This window comes from Cavia porcellus, unplaced genomic scaffold (assembly GCF_034190915.1).
Source record: "Cavia porcellus strain 051 isolate PalLab524CR breed Dunkin Hartley unplaced genomic scaffold, mCavPor4.1 scaffold_6, whole genome shotgun sequence".
Taxonomy (NCBI): Eukaryota; Metazoa; Chordata; class Mammalia; order Rodentia; family Caviidae; genus Cavia; species Cavia porcellus.
Genome location: NW_026947489.1, coordinates 79,562,381 through 79,575,043, shown reverse-complemented (window position 1 = coordinate 79,575,043; position 12,663 = coordinate 79,562,381). Strand labels below are relative to the sequence as shown.

General features: G+C 37.1%; 1 pseudogene; it reads left to right on the top strand.

Annotated features, from left to right (window-relative positions):
- The first annotated feature begins 6,260 nt into the window (after positions 1 to 6,260).
- On the top strand, positions 6,261 to 6,709 carry LOC100724296 (large ribosomal subunit protein eL24-like; annotated as a pseudogene).
- Positions 6,710 to 12,663: the final 5,954 nt, after the last annotated feature.

The following is a 12,663-nucleotide window of genomic DNA, read 5'->3' as shown; positions in this document are numbered from 1 at the left end:
TAGTCTACCTACAGTCAATGAGGGAAGTTATAATGGACAGGAGTTTAAATTATTTATGTTAAGTTAATGTTCTAAATTTTTTAACTATCATTATAATCATAGTAGTTCATACTTACTGGGTATTTACTTAATGTTGGAAACTGTACCAAGTATCTTATCTTCATTTTTTGAATATAGATAAGTTCTTTGAGTTAGATAATAAGCACATTCTACAAATACGGAATTTGAGGACCAAAGAAAGACTTGCTTGTAGTCAGGCATGATGGTACCTCTCTGTAATCTCAGCACTTTAGGAGGCTGAAGCAGGAGAATTGCAAGTTTGAACCTAGCCTGAACAAATTAAAGAGACTTTATTTAAAATAAAAAATGTTTTAAAGGCCTGAGTGTATGATTCTGTGTGAAGGCCCTAGTTCAGTTTCCCAATGGGGAAGGGGAGAGATAAATAAAAGACCTGCCTATAATTTAGAAGCCATTAAGTTTGTAGTGGAGGTTGAACTAGAATCCAAGTCCAGCTAGGTAAAAGTTTTTATTGTTGTTGTTTTGGGGTTTTTTTGTTTTTGTTTTTGTTTTTTTGGTCTTTTGCTTTTTTTATCGGTACCAGGGATCGAATTCACGAGCACACACTTGCAAGGCAGGCAGGCGCTTATGCCGCTGAGCTAAATTCCCAGCCCCTTTATTGTTGTTTTGATGTGTGCATGTGTGTTAGTGGAAGGCCACTCTAGGGCCTTGAACATATTATACAAGGGCTCTACTAGAAAGCTATCTCTCCAGCCCATAAAAGGGTTTTTGTTTGGTTTGGTTTTTTTTTTGGTACCAGGGATGAAATCATGACCTTGTACTTGTCCTGCAGGTGCCTATACCACTAAACCAAATCTCCAGCCCCATAAAAGTATTTCTAACACTATCAAAATGTGATATGTATTCCTAAAATTTTAATAAACCTCTAAGAAACATTCAAGCTACATCAGAACCACCATAAAGATAGTGTCTAGTTTTTGTTTGTGTTTTGAGAGGGCTGTCACTATGCAGTTCAGGTAGGACTTGAACTCACTTTGTAGCCCAGGCTGTCCTAAACCTCAATCTAGTTCTGTTAAAATATTAGTGGTCAGGGAGCTGGGATTTAGCTCAGTGGCATAAGCGCCTGCCTTGCAAGCCGGCAGTCGTGAGTTCAATCCCCAGTACCAATAAAAAGGAAAAAGACAAGAAAAAAAAATGTGGGGCTGGGGATTTAGCTCAGCGGCATAAGCGCCTGCCTTGTAAGCAGGCAGTTGTGAGTTCGATCCCTGGTACCGATAAAAACGAAAAAGACAAAAAAAAAAAAGAAAAAAAAATGTTAGTGGTCATTTTGGAATCTGGTTCAGAGGCGTTGTAACTTCAATAGATACTTTAAAAGTTATAAAAGGTTTATAGCATTTTAAAGATTATGGTTAGATTATAACAGTGTAGAAAAAAGTACTGACACTGTAACTCAAGCACAAAAAACAAAGTCACAAATTATATTCATAGAATATGACGGCATATAAAATACAAATTCAGTGACAGTGAGGGAACTTACAAAATGAAAGCAATAAAACCTTTTCATTCATTTGTTCATTTGGAAATATTTATTTGAGCACTTTTTATGTACCAGCTATTATATCTTTATTTGGATTTTTATTTTTATTTTTCATATTTACATAGTTTTGAAACATGTTTAATGTATTTGTAGTACTGTCTCAATTACCAAGTGAGACACTTTTTCCCATACTTTTAATCATAGACTTTGGAAACTATGATTATTTAAGAAATATAAAAACCTTTAAAAGTGGATATGGTGGTGTGTGCCAGGAACCCCAATACTGGAGAGAGTGAAGCAGGCGATCATCATGGTTTGAGCTTAGCCTGGGGTGTATAATAAGTTCAATGAAAAAAAAAAGTTAAATGACAGACTGAACTACATATGAGGCCTGGTCTCAAAAAAAAAAAAAAATCCTTTAACACTGGATGACAACTCAGTTTTCTCATCTCCAAAGTATAGGGGATAGACTGAATAACCTACAACTTTATTTCCACTCTTATCATTCCATGATCATATTTTTTGCTCTTTCTTTTCAGACCGTCCTTTCATTCCATTATAATAAAATCTTATATAGCTGAAAATTTTTATTTTTTCAACTGTAACAATTGACTACAATGTTACAGACTTTTTTTTTTTTTTTTTTTTTTTTTGTCTTTTTGAGACAGGGTCTTGCTATGCAGTTCAGGCTGGCCTTGAACTCACTTTGTAGCCCAGGCTGGTGTCAAACTTGCAGCAATCTTCCTGCCTCAGCCTTCGGAATACTGGGATCATAGGCATGCGCCACCATGCTCAGCTGTTATAGACATTTAATCAGAAATGGTACTGTGTAGTTTTATGTAAATGGACATCAGCCCTCTGATGATAGTTCCAGTTTTGCAATGAGGCAAATCATTGCTAACATCCACTCTTTTATTTCATAGGAAAAGAATTTTATTCATGTATATTTCTTTTAGATCTTAAAATTTTGCCTGGAGACACTAACTTCAAAAAAAAGTTCAAAGAAATTGTACAGAGGTATAGATAAATTAGGTTACTCTTTTAATAACTAGAATATGATGACTTTTCTGAATATGAAAGTTTTTTCTAATGACATTTGCTTTTATCAAAAACAGTATTATGGGAAAAAACAGAGAAAGTATAACAAAGTGGTATGAACATAAATTTTGTAGTTAGATTGAACTAAGATCGACTGTCTTCTGGACCAGATTGCTTAACTCTCTAAGCTTTCCTCTACTGTTCTGAAAACTTAGGGTAAAATTAGAAACTAATTCTCAAGGTTAAGTAAAGCTTAAATAAAATAATGGAAATAAAGTTGCTTAGTACAGTGCTTATAACGTCAATAAATGGAACTAGACCTTAAATGTTAGTGCCGCTAATTTATATATGTTATGGTTTAGATCTTCAGTATCTTTCACAGCTCATGTGTTAAGACTTGGTCACCACCTGTAACATTAGTAGTAGGCGGCTGAACCTTTGGAGATTGGGTCTAGGGAAAGGAAATTAGGTCACGAGGCGCAATGGAAGGGGATATTGCCCCCTCTCAAATGCCTTTCCTCCTTTACCCGGTTGTGCTTTGTGGCTCCACGAAGTGAGCCGCTTTGCTCCACCCACAAACCTCGCCATGATGTTCTGCTTCACCACAGGCCCAATATGCCAGCACCAAGGGACCATGGACTGAAACCTTTGAGACTTTGAACGAAAAGAAATCTTCCCTCTTTTTAAATTGTTTATCCTTCACAGCACCTGCCTGGCAAGCATGAGGTCCTGAGATCAATTCCCCGTACGCCCCCCCCCCCAATAAATAAATAAATAGTTTATTTTGAGTATTTTGTCCAGCAACAGAAATCTAACATATAAAGCTAAACTTTTTTAAAAATTTTTTTATCTTTTTGAGACAGGATCTTTCTATGCAATTCAGGCTGGCCTTGAGCTTACTTTGTGCCACTGAACTCTTCCCCCCCCCCCACACCTATTCCTTTGTAGCCTAGGCTGGTCTCACTCGAAATGATGCTTCTGCCCCAGACTCCTAAGTGCTGGGATGACAGGTGTGAGCCACCACGCCTGGCTTTTTTTTTTTTTTTTTTTTTTTTTTTTTTGTCTTTTTGTAAACTTTTAAATATTTATATTTGCAGATATTTCTGAGTAGCCGAGAAATTTCTCTGCTCTTTTTTGCTATTTTCTCTTTCTGTACATTACACACTTATTTCTTTTGTTAAAAAAAAAAAAAAAAAAGGAATAGGTGGGGGGGGGAGTTCAGTGGTACAGTACTTTCCTAGTATTTTCCTAGTATACAAGAGGCCCCAGTTTTAATATCAACACCACAAGAAAATTTTAAAAATAAAAAAATTGAAGTGGGCCTGGTGGGCTGGGGATTTAGCTCAGCGGCATAAGCACCTGCCTTGAAAGCAGGCGGTTGTGAGTTCAATTCCCGGTACCAATTTAAAAAAAAAGTTAAAAAAAAAGAAAGTGGGCCTGGTGATGTACACCTATAATTCCAGCCCTCTAAGAGGCTGAGACAGAAGTTGCCTGGGCAGTGTAACATGTTAACAAGACAGGTCCCAAAATTAAAAGTAAAGAGGACTAGGGATATTGCTCAGTAGAAAGGTTCTGGGTTCAATTCCCAGTATCAAGAAAAAAAAAAAAAGCAGATAGGTGCTAGAATACAGACAGTGCAAAGACTGAGTTTAATCTTCAGTATTTGCAAAAATAAAATTTTTAAAAAACAATGAATTCAATGTGCACACATTTGTCTTGCTTTTCGTTAGTTTGTTTGCTTTGAGACAAGGTCTCATTATGTTGTTCAGGCTGGCTTTGAACTCACTGTGTAGCCCAGGATGGCCTCAGACTTCCAGTGATCCTCCTGCCTCAGCCTCCCCAGTGCTAGGATCACAGGTGTGCAACGTCATGCACAACAATACACATTTGACTTGTGACTATGAATCCAGAATAAAGACCAAGGGAAATGCTTATAAAGCTAATTGTATATAAAGCTAAACTTTCTGATATTTAATAGAGGAACTGAGTTTTCAGGAAATCCATTAACAAGTTAACCAAGAGTGGAGTGTTTTTCTAAGTTTTAAAATGAGAAGTAAATGCTGTCAATTGATATACAAAAGCACATTCAGTCTCAGTACACACATACTTACACAATTGTCTTGTGAACATGAATCCAAAATAAAGACCAAGAAAATTAATATGCCATTTGGTTACATTTTGAGAAAAAGTGAATTTATATGTGAATGAATCATTAAATATTTAATTGTTATGTTCTTAGTCCGTAGATGAATTCAGAAGTTAGACTAAAGGTGACCACTGAGAGTAAAACTCAACATAAACCAATTAAATTAGCCATAGATAATCTAGTCAGTGTGACTGGAATATCTAAAGAAGCTCTAAGAAAATAGTGTAGCTATGGAAACTACAATTTATTGATTCTATTTTCTCTATTCACTAAGTGTATCTAAATTAGTAGTTTTAAGTCATTTGATTGTTATTGTTTGTCATTGATTGCAATGTAACAATTTATCCCAAAATTTTAGTAAAAAACATCCTGGGAACAGGAATCTGGGTGCTGATTAGCTCAAGGTCTCTCATTAAATTTGTGGGAAGATCTGCTTCCAAATGCACCCATAGTTGTTGGTAGATTCAGTTCTCCTGAGTTGTTGGATGAGTCTGCTTGGCTGCTTGGTTTCTCATTGGCTTTTTTTTTTTTTATAGGTACAAGGGATCAAACTCATGACCACGCACTTGTAAGGCAGGCACTTATGCCACTGAGCTAAATCCCCAGCCCCTCTCGTTGGCTTTTGACTGGAGGTTTCTCCCTAAGATGGTTCACAACACAGCAATTGTCTTACCCTCAGAGTAAGCAAGAAAACAAGAGAGAGATCCCAAAATGAAATTAGTCTTTTTGCAACCCAATCTCTGAAATGACATCTCATTAATTCTCCATACAGAATCCTATTTGTTAGAAGTGAGTCATAATATTTGTTTGTTTTGTTTTGTTTTATGTTTCAGACAATCTCAGTATGCAGTTCAGGCTGGCCTTGAACTCACTGTGTAGATAATAATGGCCTTGAACTCATAGCAATCCTCCTGCCTCAGCCTCCCAAGCACTGAGATCATAGGTGTGTACCACCATGCCCAGCATGAGTCATAGTATTTCAGTATTAACCCCTTATTGAGTCTACTGTATACTTTGTAAATATTTTTTCCCACTCCTTAGGTTACATTTCCTTTTTCGGTGATTGGTTTCTTTGCTGTGCAGAATCTTTATAGTTCCACTTGTTCATTTCCCTTCTTGTTGGCCTGTGCTTTTCCTCTATATTTGTTTGTTTTGAGACAGGGTCTCATTATGTAGTTCAGACTAGATTTGAACTCACTATGTAGCCCAGGCTGGCCTCAAACTTGCAGCAGTGCTACTGCCCAGCCCTACAAGTGGTTTTTGTTTGTTTTTGTTTTAGATTTAGTCTTCTTTCTCTATAAGATCGTCGTATAACATTGAAGTAATTAATCTCACGGTTAAGTGGATTTTACAAGTTATATTTCAATGTCTTCATTTGCAAAATTTCCATGAGGTTCAAGTATGATGTGAGTACATTAAAGATTTAAACCACAAAAATAGTATGTTCCCCACATATATATCAGACACTGTTCTCTATTAAGTTTGCATAAGACAGCTTTTCGTCTTGACTGCTGACTGGCCATGAAGGTCGAGCTATGCAGGTTTAACAGATACAAGATCTTCGTAGGAAACCAGAAATGCTGCAGCAGGACCGATACGAAGGTTTTCCAGTTTCTTAATGCAAAATGCGAGTCTTTAGTCCTTTCAAAGAGGAATTCTCAGCATATAAAGTGGACTTTTCCGCTACAGAATAAGGCACGAAAGGGGAAAGTCAGAAGCAATTCAAAAGAAAAGAACAAGATTCCTGAGGGCTATCACTGGTGCATCTTTTGCTGATATAATGGCCAAGAGGAATCAGAAACCAGAAGTTAGAAAGACCGGAAGAGAGCAAGTTGTCAGGGCTACCAAAGAGGCAAAAAATGATAAGCATGTCTAAAAACAGTGCAATGGCTGCTGCTAAGGCAGCACCTAAACAAAAGATTGTGAAGCCTGTGAAAGTTTTTGCGGCTGGAGTTGGTGGAAAATGCTAAATTGGCAGATTAGATTTTTAAATAAAAATCTATAATTCAAAAAAAAAGTTCACATAAGACAAAGAATTTTCTCCATCTGTGAATATCTACATTGAAAACCAATGAGTTCTGGTGCTGAGGAAGTGGAGGGCTTCCTGACACCTCAGGTTCAAGTAGTAAGGGGTCAAATTAGGTTCCTGTAGATGCTGCAACAAATTGCTACAATCTTGATGCCACAAAACAACAGAAATTTATTCTTTCAAAATTCTAAGGGCCAAAAGTACAAAATCAATCATAAGACTGCACTCCCCACTGGAGGGTCTAGGAGAAAATCGGTTTTCCTTTGCTGGTTTCTAGTATCTATCAGCATTCCTTGACTTGTTGCCACATCACTCCAAGCTCTGTTTCTGTTTGAAACACTGCCACCTTTTGATCTGTACAGCAAATCTTCCTCTCTCTTTTTTTGTTTGTTTTGGTGCTGAGAATTAAATCTAGGACCTCACACATGCTAAATCAATGAGCTACAGCCTCAGGTTACTGTGTAAGGAATTTTTTTTTAACAATTTTTTTTTTTTTGTCTTTTTCCTTTTTGTCGGTACCGGGGATCGAACTCATGACTGCCTGCTTTCAAGGCAGGCGCTTATGCTGCTGAGCTAAATCCCCAGTCCCTGTGTAAGGAATTTTAAATATCAGTGATAAAATATTCTTCATGGAAGCAGACACTCCAACTACCTCCCCCACATTAAGTGAGCTACTACTGAATATTCAAATATGAACTATTTGGCCTGCCTGAACTTTTCGGGGCCAAATACTGTTAAAAACAAAAACAACAATAGCAAAAGACAAAAAACAAAACAACAACCATTTGGTGTCCATCAAGGAAGGAACAGCTACACCCCCTAGTGTTGGTATGACTAAAGATTCTTTGAAGAATCTGCAAATGTTACATTGATTTTATGTATTTTTTTGTCTTTTTGTTTTTGAGATAGGGTCTCCCTATGCAGTTCAGCTGACTTTGAGCTCACTTTGTAGTCCAAGCTGCTCTTGAATTTGCAACGATCCTCCTGCCTCAGCCTCCCAAGTGCTGGGATTATAGGCATATGCCACCATGCCTGGCTTATTTATTTATTTATTGAAACAACCTCTCACTGTATAGTGTAGGCTGGCCTTGAATTCGCTTATGTAGCCCAGGCTAGCCTCAAACTCAGCAATTCTCTTGCCTCAGCCTCCTCAGTGCTGGAATGACAGGCATGCACCACCATACCTGGCAAATGTCATCTTCTTGAGGAAGGTTTCTCTTCTATCTAGACCCTAATTACCATTTCCCACTCATTTCCTTTTCTTTTGTCTTTTTTTTTTTTTTTTTTTTTTTTTTTTTTTTTTTTTTTTTTTTTTTGAGACAGGGTCTTGCTATGCAGTTTAGGCTGGCCTTGAGCTTATTTTGTAGCCTAGGCTGGTCTCAAACTCGCAATGATCCTCCTGCCTCAGCCTCCCGAGTGCTGGGATTACAGGCATGAACCACCACGCCTGGCTTCTCATTGCTTATATTTGTTTGATTCTTTTATAGTTCACGCCACACTACTCAGATATTTTAGTTGCAGGTTAATTTTTTTCCATCTCTTTTCCTAATGGGTAGGCTCTTTTGCATGTTTGTCTTGTTCTCTAAATTATTTCCAGAGTATCAGGCATATCATAGATGCTTAATATATTTGTATTTCCCCTCTATTTTCCTCAACTTATGTGCTACCTGTAAAGTACATTTGGGTGCAGAGAGATAACAGTGGACAAATTTTTTCTTCATTGCATGCCCATTACTAAGGAGTTGTCTGGTGACACAGTGTCATTTAACACCATAACTCAGAAACAGCTGCAGAAACGTGGATCATAATAAAATGTTTTCTCTTACCAAAATAAATTCCAACTCAGCCAAAGATTAGGAACGTTTTATTGTGAAAATTCACAGAGAAATCACAAGATTGACCAATAAAAAAGTAAAATATGGCATTAACATTATGACAGAAGACCTATATATTTTGCCCAGGCACCAAAATGAAAATGACAGGAACTAAGTCAGTACTCCAAACTTATCAAGTTCCAAATATAAGTTATAAAATTTCCTCTCCAAACCACACGTGCCTCTTAATTTCTTTCACCATTTCTTTTTAGTGGCACAACTGTTCACCTGGCAGTTTCCAGGCTCAATCCTGGGTTCGTTTTTCTACTTTCTTTGCATTGTGTGATAGGAGATCCCACCCAGTTCTCAAACTAAAAATTTTTTTTTCTTTTTTTAATTATTTTTTTGAGATGAGATCTCACTATGCAGCCCAGGGTGGTCTTGAACTACACCCAAGTCATCTTCGCACCTTAGTCTCTCCATTAGCTGGAGCTACAGATGTGTGCCACAGCACTTGGCTTTCAAGGATAAAATATTATTTCTAGTGTTCATTCCCAATGTGTCTCTTGTCCTCTCTCAACTCCAGACTCCCACAACTTTGCCTTCTCATTATATCTTCTTTGATACACCACAGGCATTTCAAATTTGTGTCTAAACCAAACCCTTGATTTTTTTCTCTTCAAATGTTTCTATCTGATCTTCACCATTTGTAATAATGTTACTAAATGACTTATTGCAGAAACCTGGGAGACATAGTAGATTTCTCCCTTTCTCTCATCTCCTAAATAAATTCATTAACAAGTCCTATCAAGTCTACCTATAAATACAAGATATGATCAAAATATATGGTGAATGTTCAAATTTTTAAAAACTTATTACAAGCCGGGCGTGGTGGCTCATGCCTGTAATCCTAGCACTTGGGAGGCTGACTGCAGGAGGATTGTTGTGAGTTCGAGGCAAACCTAGGCTATAAAATGAGCTCAAGGCCAGCCTGGACTGTATAGAGAGACCCTGTCTCAAAAAGACAAAACAAACAAACAAAAAAAACCACACCACTTATTACAATAAAAAGCATATTGCATATAAATCCCTTGAAAATACTTCTACTTGGTTATTCATTTATTTATTTATTTTTGGTGCCAGGGACCAAACTCTTGACCTCACACTTGCCAGGCAGCACTTCTGCCGCTGAGCTAAATCCCCAGCCTCTCATACTTGGTTTAAACACAATTAACCGTTCATTCTTGCCACCTTCTGAAACAATTCTGGAAGTCCTCTTCCATGACTGTCCTTAGAAGCTGGGATAAAAAATAAAATACTGTAAATTTTGCTTCTGAGTGCCATCCAACAGAGAAGCAGCCTCCTTCAAAATATTACAGTGTGTTTGCCTTCACCTTATTCACCAGATTTGGGTCTCTGAGACTTCTGGGTCTTTCTCAAAGTCAAATGATCACGAAAGATGAACAGTTTGAATTAATTGTAGAAGCTATGACAATACAACTAAAGACACAAAAGAAAGCTTCCAGAACTGCTTCAGAAAGTGAGGAGAATGATGGGATACGTGTGTTCAGTATGAAGGGCATTAATGGCAACGCGTCTTTCAGTGTAATAAATGCTTTTAAACTTTTCAAAACATTCACTAAATACATTTTAACTGGGTATGCTTCTTCCATGAGCTTATGGTCTCCTTACTTCCATTCATAACCTCCTATCCATTCCTCCATAAGACAAGTAGAGTAATATTAAAATAGAAGTCTAGGGGCTGGGGATATAGTTCAGTGGTAGAGTGCTTGCCTAATATTCACTAGGCCCTGGGTTTAATCCCTGGTACTAAAACACAAATACTCATACCACTATATATTTGTTTTCAGTCATGTAGTACCTCTTCAAGCTTATTTTGTCACCTTATCCTCCACTATTGTGTTACAACCCTTCATTGGTACTTCTTTGTGCAAATCAAGAATCTTAGCAACATGGTTTGTAATGTTTCTCTCCTGTTTTTCCCATAGCAGGGTCCTTATCCCAAAGTTTAATTTTATTTATTCATTTATTTTTAAAAATTTTGTTTTGAGGCAGAATCTCATTATGTTATCCAGGTTGGTCTCGAACTCTTGGGTTCTATTTTTTTCTAATGTTTTTAAATTTTATTTAAGGAGAAAAAGGAAAAAAAACAGAAAAATGGTACAAGTTATATAGAATTTCAAAAAAATAAACAGTAGGAAATCACTAGTTAATAGATTACATATTGTCATCTTAGAAATAGTTGTTCAAGTTACAAAATTAAAGCATATAAAGTGAACATTCAAACAGTGAGGCTGCAAACAGTTCTGTTCAATGATCCAACAAAAACTCAGTAATATGGTTATCTATCTTATATGCTTAAATATACATGCAGTTATATCCTTTAGAGCACTTTCTTTTCCTCTCTTCTTGGGCTCTATTGATCTTCCTGAATAGCTGGGATTACAGGCTCGAGTTGTCAAGCTTAGCTTCTAAGACTTGATTTAAATGTCACTACAAGGATACTATTATTCCCTGCCTTATGAAGTAGACCTCTCCTTCCCTACTCTTTTTATTTCATTTATTTGTGACAAGTTCTTGCTATGTAGTTCAGAATGGTCTTGTACTCACTATATAGTCCAGACTGGCCTTAAACTCACAGCAATCCTGCCTCAGCCTCCCCAAGGCTGGGGTGACAGGTGTGTGCCACTATGCTGGCTCTTCTCCTACTCTTATTTGCATTTATTGTAGTCTATACTGATTAATGTAATAATCTTCCCTGCTGGATTTGGAGTCCATGAGGGCAGAAGCTGCCTTGTTTACTGGTGTGTGTCTATCTCCTGTTGCAGTACCTGGTACACAGTAGCCCAGCAGGCTTTTAATCCATTATGGTTGAACAGTTGGGTGAAGATGCCCTCTTCTGTTTTGGCCTATGGGTTACAAGTATGATGTACTTGCACAACTTTGTGAGAAGGAAGAAGTTACTATTCCTTCATTTCATATCCATTATTTTAAAAAAAGAAGTCACTTGGCAAGGACTCATGAGATAGCCATTTACCTCCAGAGTGCAGAAACAGCCTTAGTGTCATGGACCTTAGTGAAGACAATATTTTTCCCCATGATTAGGAAAATTCATATTGAATTTTTCAGAAATTTCTTTAAAAATTGAATCAGAAAATACTGGAAGATTAACAACATATAAAGGAGCTAGAACCTGAACAGATTTGCCTAAGGCCAGAAGATGCTGTGTTTAAACTTCTGAGATAACCATAGGGATGTTTCTTCTTGTACATTTTCAAATCTTCCTACAAAAATAGAGAATATCTGCTGTTTATGCTGGCCAGAAGTACAAAAATTGTTTATGAAGGCATAATTAACCTACCCAGAGGCCTTCATTTCCATGGCGGGGAGGGAGGTAATTTCAGATAAACCTGGCATAGTCACATGACCTGACAGAAAAGCAGGACTGCATTCACCGCTCTCTTCAATAATATACAACATGATAGAATCTAAAGCTATTGTCCTCCGGCTACACTTCAGAACTGTTTTGCCTGCCCAGCTTTCCAGCAGCCAGGCTTCATTTGCTATCCCTCAAGCAGACACTCTTTGGGTTAGGTTGAAAGTGCTCAAACCTATAACAGCACATACACAATAACAAAAGACATCAGATTTCCTTAGTGTCTATGTTTAACTGATCAAAGAGCTGCCACGTTTCTTTCTAGGGTTTTCCCTGTCATACTATGATGTAAGAAGATCTGAGATTAGAGAACCTGAAGTTCAAGTAGTTTGTCCAAAGCCACAGTAAAGTTATATATCACAATCACAGTCATTCTTCCAGTTCTCACTGGGCTATGTAGTTTTCAAGGGATTTGAGACCATTTATAAAAAAAAAGCTTAAAACGACATGTAATTACGACTTGAGCATTTTTTTTCTGACCTTCTAACAGAGAAAAAAATGTTAGTTTGTGGTTTTTAAAATAAGAAGTCTTTGTGAGGACAGGTTTCTAAATCGCCTCATTCTAAATTCACATTGAAATGATCAAAGGAATAAAAATAGAGAGAAAAACCTTCCATATGCCAG